A 7,111-nucleotide genomic window follows, 5' to 3' on the forward strand; every position below is an offset into this window, starting at 1 on the left:
CTCCTTTCTGTAACCAGTCATGTGTTAGGAGGTGGTATTTCTAACTACCTTTTTTAACTTGCATTCTAGATGACCTTTCCATCCTCAAGCACCTCATCTTGTCAGAGTTATTTTCCATGTGGGGAGACTCAAACTATTATTTCTGGAGGGTCTGGGCCATTGCTAGTCCTTCTGGGACTGGGTTTTATAGTTTCCCATTGATTTTTTTTTAATTTAAGTTTATTGGGGTGACAATTGTTAGTAAAGTCACATAGGTATCAGGTGTACAATTCTGTAAATACATCATCTATATATCACATTGTGTGTTCACCACCCTGGGTCACTTCTCCTTCCATCACCATATTTTTTATCCCTTTACCCTCTTCTGCCTCCCCTTACCCTCTGGTAAACACTAAACTATGTCTGTGTCTATGAGTGTTTGTTTCTTCATTGTTTTGTCTTGTTCTTTTGTTGATTTCAGTTTTATATCCCAAATATCTGTGAAATCATATGGTTGTCTACTTTTTCTGTCTGACTTATTTTGCTTAGAATAATAATCTCAAGATCCATACATATTGTTGCAAATGGTAGTATTTCATCTTTTCTTATGGCAGAATAGTATTCTGTTGTGTATATATACCACACCTTCTTTATCCAGTCATCTATCAAAGGACACATTGGGTGTCTCCATGTCTTGGCCACTGTAAATAAAGCTGCAGTGAACATCTGAGCACATATATCTTTACAGATAAGTTTTTGATTCATCTTCATCACAGGGGATGTCAGTAATAAGAAAAACCATGGGACTGCCTCCTCCTTATCTCCATTGCAGAGCAGTTGTTCAAGTTCCCTTTGTAGTGACACAGATCCTGCTTCACCAATTTTTAGTCAAGCCCCTGAAACTTTTTCAGTGTCCACCTGTGTTCTTCCTTGTAAAGTCCTTACGAAGAGCCCTGATGAGTCAGTTTAGCAAGTCTGACCTTTCACATCTTATCAGCCTTAAAAACTATTTCGGTCTCTCAGCTTCCACCATCCTTCTGGTAACTACATCTCAGCCTGGAATATCTTCAGCAAGAACCCTGTTAGGTTGATTTGGAGTGACTCTGTGTGTCTCATCCTCCATGTTTAATCACTCTTTTCTTTTTTATTAAAATTTATTGGGTGTGACAATGCTTAGTAAAATTCTATAGGTTTCAAGTGTACAATTCTATAATACATCGTCTATATATCACATTGTGCGTTCACCACCCAGAGTCAGTTCGTCTTCCATCACCATATAGTTGACCCCATTTTTCTTCATCTACCACCCAGCTGCCCCCTTACCCTCTGGTAACCACTGAACTATTGTGTGTGTCTATGAGCTTTTGTTTCTTTATTTGTTTGTCTTTTTCATTTGTTGCTTTCAGTTTTATATCTCACATATCAATGAAATCATATGGTTCTAAACTTTTCCTGTGTGACCTATTTCACTTAGCATGTTAATCTGAAGATCTATACATTTGGTCGCAAATGGCACTATTTCATCTTTTCTTATGGCAGAGTAGTATTCTATTGTGTATATATACCACAACTTCTTTATGTAATTATCTATTGAAGGACACTTTGGCTGTTTCCATGTCTTGGCCACTGTAAATAAAGCTGCAATGAACATCAGAGCACATATATTTTTACGGATTAATGTTTTCAGATTTTGGGGGTATATACCCAGGAGAGGGATTGCTGGGTCATATGGTAATTCTTTTTTTTTAAAGATTTTATTGGGGAATTGGGGAAGGGGAACAGCGTTGGGGAATTGGGGAAGGGGAACAGAGAAGTTGCTGTCGTTTTGTTCTTCAGTCTAGTTGTGGAGGACATCGCTTCACTGGCCCATGTTGGTATTATCATTGTGCTCTTCCTGGGTAAGGCAGTGGCTCGCCGGCCACTGGATGGCTCACGGTAGCTCACGCTGGCTACTGATCACTCACAGTAGCTCATGGCAGCCCACTGCAGCTCCACTGCAGCCTACGATGCCACTGTCAGCCACTCATGGCAGCCCAGCTCGAATCTGTTGTTCACCATCTTAGCTGTAGAGGACGCAGTGTCACTGGCCCATGTGGGAACTGAACTGGCGGCCCTGCTGCTCAGAGCCCATGCTCCCAAGCCAACTCTTAACCAACTGAGCCACTCAGCTGGCCCGTACTTAAGAATATTTTCACGAACCTTTTGGATAACTTGAAACCTTAAAGCTATATTAAGTTAATATAAAGACTGTATCATCACTAATAGCTAGGTGATATTCAAATAAGATAAAATATTATAACATTAATTTCTGAACATAAGTTTATACTTGTCATCTTGTTATTATATAGTATAGAGAAGCTTAACATATTTGAGACTTTTTAAACATGAGAAATTGCACTATGAAAAAAGCATATGAACAAACAATCCAATTAAAAAATGGGCAGAGGACCTGAGTAGACATTTCTCCAAAGAGGACATATAGATGTCCAATAGACACATGAAAAAATGCTCAACATCACTAATCATCAGGGAAATGCAAATAAAAACCACAGCGAGATATCACCTCACACCTGTCAGAATGGCCATCATCAATAAATCAACAAACAAATGTTGGTGAGGATGTGGAGAAAAGGAGACTCTTGTGCACTGTGGGTGGGACTGCAGATTGGTGCAGCCATTATGGAAATCAGTATGGAGGTTCCTCAAAAATTAAAAATAGAACCACCTTATGGCCCAGCAATTCCACTTCCGAGTATTTATCTGAAGAAATGCAAAACACTAATTCAAAAATACATATGCACCCTTATGTTTACTACAGCATTATTTACAGTAGCCAAGATATGGAAGCAACCTAAGTGCCCATCAATAGACGATTGGATAAAGCAGAGGTGGTACACATATACAATGGAGTATTACTTGGTCTTAAAAACAATGAAATCTTGCCTTTTGTGACAACATGGATGGACCTAGAGGGCATTATACTAAGTGAAATAAGCCAGACAGAGACAAATACAATATAACTTCACTTATATGTGGAATCTAAAGAACAAAATAAATGAACAAACACAACAGAAACAGACTCATAGATACAGAGAACATTTTGATGCTTGCCAGATGAGAAGGGGATTTTGGGGGGCTAGGTGAAAAGGGAAGGGATTAAGAAGTACAAACTGGTATTTACAAAATAATCATAGGGATGTAAAGTACAGCATAGGGAATATAGTCAATAATATTGTAATATAATAACTATGTATGGTGCCAGGTGGTTACTAGACTTATCAGGGGGATCACTTTGTAAGTTGTATAAATGTCTAACCACTTTGGTGTATGCTGAAACTAACATAATATTGTATGTCAACTATAACTGACAAATTTAAATTTAAAAAGGCATACACCTCTAGAAAATTACGAAATGATGTATCCATAAATTTGCTACAGAATGATAGCACATGCCAGAGAGTTAACAATTGCTTACTGTCTGTGTTTCTCTGTATAGAAAGAAGAATATTGGCTAAATGTTCTAATCCATACAGGTGAATGAAACCTCCATGACTAGGGAAGGTAAAGAAGACACCTCTAATACAGGGAAAGTAAGACGTGTCTTAAGAGGCGAAGAGTGTTTTTCCCTAAAGTGAATGGATGGTTGTTCCTGAATGAGAAAGAAGACAAGAGTAAGACAAAACCTTAATAGATATAAGAAAAAAAAGTTGCATGAGGATACTGGAAAATAAATTGTAGACAAGTAATCTCATCTTGAATGCTCAAACATGGCTATGATTGGGATATAGATGTATATGATTTTTAAAATTAACCTTACAATTAATAGTATACTGATGCAAAACGAGACTTGGTTCTCTCTCTCTGCTACAGAAACAAAGCTTTCTTAGCTTAGTGGTTCTCTTTTTCTTTATTAAAGTTTATTGGGGTGACAATGGTTAATAAAGTTACATAGGTTTCGGGTGTACAATTCTGTAATACATCATCTATATATCACATTGTGTATTCACCACTCAGAGTCAGTTCTCTATCCATTACCATATATTTGATCCCCTTTACTCTCATCTACCACCCCCTCCCCCCTTACCCTCTGATAACCACTAAACTATTGTCTGTGTCTATGAGTTACTCTTAATAAGAAATTGTAAAAACGTTTTCCTTTACCTAGTAAGCACACTGCCAGAGAAACCAAGATGTTGTGACTTCAAATAATTTCCTGTGCTTCTTATTATATTTATCAGGTAATAATTACTTAAGAAACTATTCTTTAAATATTAAAATAACTAGATGTTTTACAACTATGTAACTTTCTGTATTTGCCCTTCAAGTCTTTTCATTGTCTGTGAAAGATTAGTTAAAGGGATAAACAAGTTGACTTTCACAATGACTGTGACCCTAATTTAGTCAAGTGTTCAAACTTTCGACATTTTTGACACCCACTCCAAATCAAATCCTAAACAGTCTTTTTTTTAGTCTTAAATTAACTTTGAGGTTTCCCAGAGTGCCTCTCAAAATTCTCAGTTATTTTGTTTCTTATGAAGGTGATATGCAAACTAATTGGGTTTTTCTTGGTATATTAAATTACATGGGAAGTATTCTCAAGTAAGAAGTTATACTAACCCTTCTTAGGTTGTGTATGTGTGGATATATGCATATGTCACTAATACAGGTATTCCAAAAATTGTGCGAAGTTCATAGAAATGTGTCAATAACCTTGTCGTCCATTCTGTTGTATGCCACAGAAGTAACTAGTGTCCTTGTTCAATGAACTCTTGTCAGAAGTTTAACCATGGCCTTCTATGTCATCATCTGTCATTCACATACACGTACAGTTTTGTTTTGTTGTTGTTGTTTTGTTTTTTTTGCTTTGGTTCTTCTCTTTAAGTGTTTACAATAAGCTACAGGCATGAACGCTGCATGCTGGTGTAACTAATAACATTGAAAACATGCCTCTGGACTGAGTATGAATTTTCAGAAGTAATAAAGAAACTGATTCATAAAGCTACTAGCATAAGGCCTAACAGAAGAATTAATTGCATAAGACTTAATGAACTGATGAGAACAATTACCCTTTTTAAAATAATTTTATTTAAGCATTGCTGGCTTTTTGTTGTTTTATTTTCCATAGAGAAGAAAAACTTTTTCTCTTAAGTTACATGTAATTTACAGCAATTTGGTATAACTTTGTGAGCAAAGATAAAACAATTCCTTTTTTTCCCTAACTAACCCCTCCAGAACTTGAAAACTCTTAGTGACTTTTATTTTTATGGCACTACAGTTACTTACAGGACCCAATTCAAAACATTGGTTATATTGCCAACACTTCGAATTAAATGTCCTAGTTGAGAATTAAGTACATGGAGTGATATGATCAGACAGGTTTAAGGAACTAAGGTTGACTTTAAGAAGCCATGCTTATAACCCCCCACCTAAAAACCCCAGCTTGAACCTGTCTTACAGTGTTTCCACCTTAAAAGTCAGTAAGGAAGTTCACTTCCTGGCAGGACCAGAAATCTCAGGATAATTTTTGGATCCTCAGAAGAGAAGACTTTACCTAAATGTGTAGATATCGCAGGCAACATCTGATGTGTTTCCTGCTTGGTTTCTTAGCCTTGAGAGACTTTGAAAAATCCAATCTGAGATTCCTTCTGGAAAGTTCCAACAAAGCAAACACAAGAGACCCTGGAAGCCAGTCACTGTCCTTGCTGCACTTACATAAATAAACATACTGTGTTTGTCTAGACTGACTTTGCAAAATAATTAGACTTATTTTGATTATCTCTGATTTAATGGTGATAACTGTAGAGAGAAAAATCATGTTTCAGTGGGAAACTCAACTGTAACCTTGCGTGTTCTGTCTTGCACCTTCTCCCAGTCCTTCACATATCCTCAAGCCTTCTAGTTCCTCCCACAATCTGGCTACAAATCTTCAAATTAACATTTCCATTTTTTCTTCTCACATGGTGTCACTGAGAAGTAAAAATTTTCTTTTCCCAAAACCCTGAAAACTGAAGCTGGATGACGTCATGTGAACTTCAAGAAAATCACCGCAGATCACATGGACAGTTTCTGCTTGTTGCTGGACGGGCCACTCAGAAGCTCATCTGGACACCAATGCCACCACTGCAGAAATTCAACCTGCAAACCAGGAAATTCAGTGGATTGCGCCTCTATATACACCCACCATCTAATGATGCCTCAAGCTCAACATCTAGAAATATCCTCATCAAGTTTTCCTCTGGAATTGGAAACTCGCTTTAATATCCATCTTTGTTTCCCTTTGATTTCCGCAGAAATTCTTTCCATTTAATGTCCTGATGGCTTGCACCATACAGCACATCCCCTGCTGCCAAGTCTTAACAGAGAATTCAAAAGATCCTAACGAACAAAAGGTAACTAGACAAAAATACACTTACATTATTCTAAAAAGAATATCTCTTCTTTTCCTGAAAAGAGGGCAACTAAAAAGGTTCTTTACAAAATATTTTAATTAAAATTATTGAGGAAACATGGGTTCATAACATGACACAAATTTAAGGTGTACCACTTTATAATATGACATCTGTATAGTCTATTGTGTGCTCATCACCTGAGGTCTAGCCTCCTTCTGTCAACTTGTATGTGAACCCTTTACCGTGTCTGTCCTCCCCACGCACCTCCCTCACTGGGCAACACCATTCTGGTGTTTATGCCTGTGAGTTTGTTTTTGGTTTGTTTGTTGCTTTTTGTTTGATATCCCACATGTGACAGAATCTACAGAAGTGTATCTTGTCTACCTGACTGCTACCTACCTCCTCTATGAGGTCACACTGAGCTAAGGATCTCATGACACACAAATGTGTTCATGATTTTGCCCACTGAAAGATATCTATCCACATACCTCTACCCCCAATTTCATTGTCAAAAATTTTCTACTCATGGTTCTTTTAATTCCCGGACAATTGATCCAAAATATTGGCCAAAGCCTATGAATTAGCCCATAATTACATAAAGGGCGAAAATTTTTTTTTAATTTTCGTAGAAGTCTCAGCTGTATAAAACATTCTAATACACATTTACACCCCTCACAAAGTGATAAAAACTCTTCCCCAATCTACTACCCATGTGACATCATATACAGCTGTTATAGTTCTAC

General features: G+C 37.1%; 1 long non-coding RNA gene across 11 annotated transcripts in view; it reads left to right on the forward strand.

Annotated features, from left to right (window-relative positions):
• The window catches only part of LOC109396128 (uncharacterized), a 75,772-nt gene that overhangs the window by 62,546 nt on the left and 6,115 nt on the right, over positions 1 to 7,111 (forward strand). For 8 of the 11 annotated variants that reach the window (XR_002126788.1, XR_002126785.1, XR_002126793.1 and 5 more), the window contains 3 exons: positions 3,476 to 3,650; positions 4,145 to 4,217; positions 5,991 to 6,368. This is a non-coding gene — a long non-coding RNA (uncharacterized LOC109396128). The remainder of the gene's footprint in view (positions 1 to 3,475; positions 3,651 to 4,144; positions 4,218 to 5,990; positions 6,369 to 7,111) is intronic. The other 3 variants (XR_002126792.1, XR_002126795.1, XR_002126787.1) reach the window with 2 other exon arrangements.

This window comes from Hipposideros armiger, unplaced genomic scaffold (genome assembly GCF_001890085.2).
Source record: "Hipposideros armiger isolate ML-2016 unplaced genomic scaffold, ASM189008v1 scaffold_504, whole genome shotgun sequence".
Taxonomy (NCBI): domain Eukaryota; kingdom Metazoa; phylum Chordata; class Mammalia; order Chiroptera; family Hipposideridae; genus Hipposideros; species Hipposideros armiger.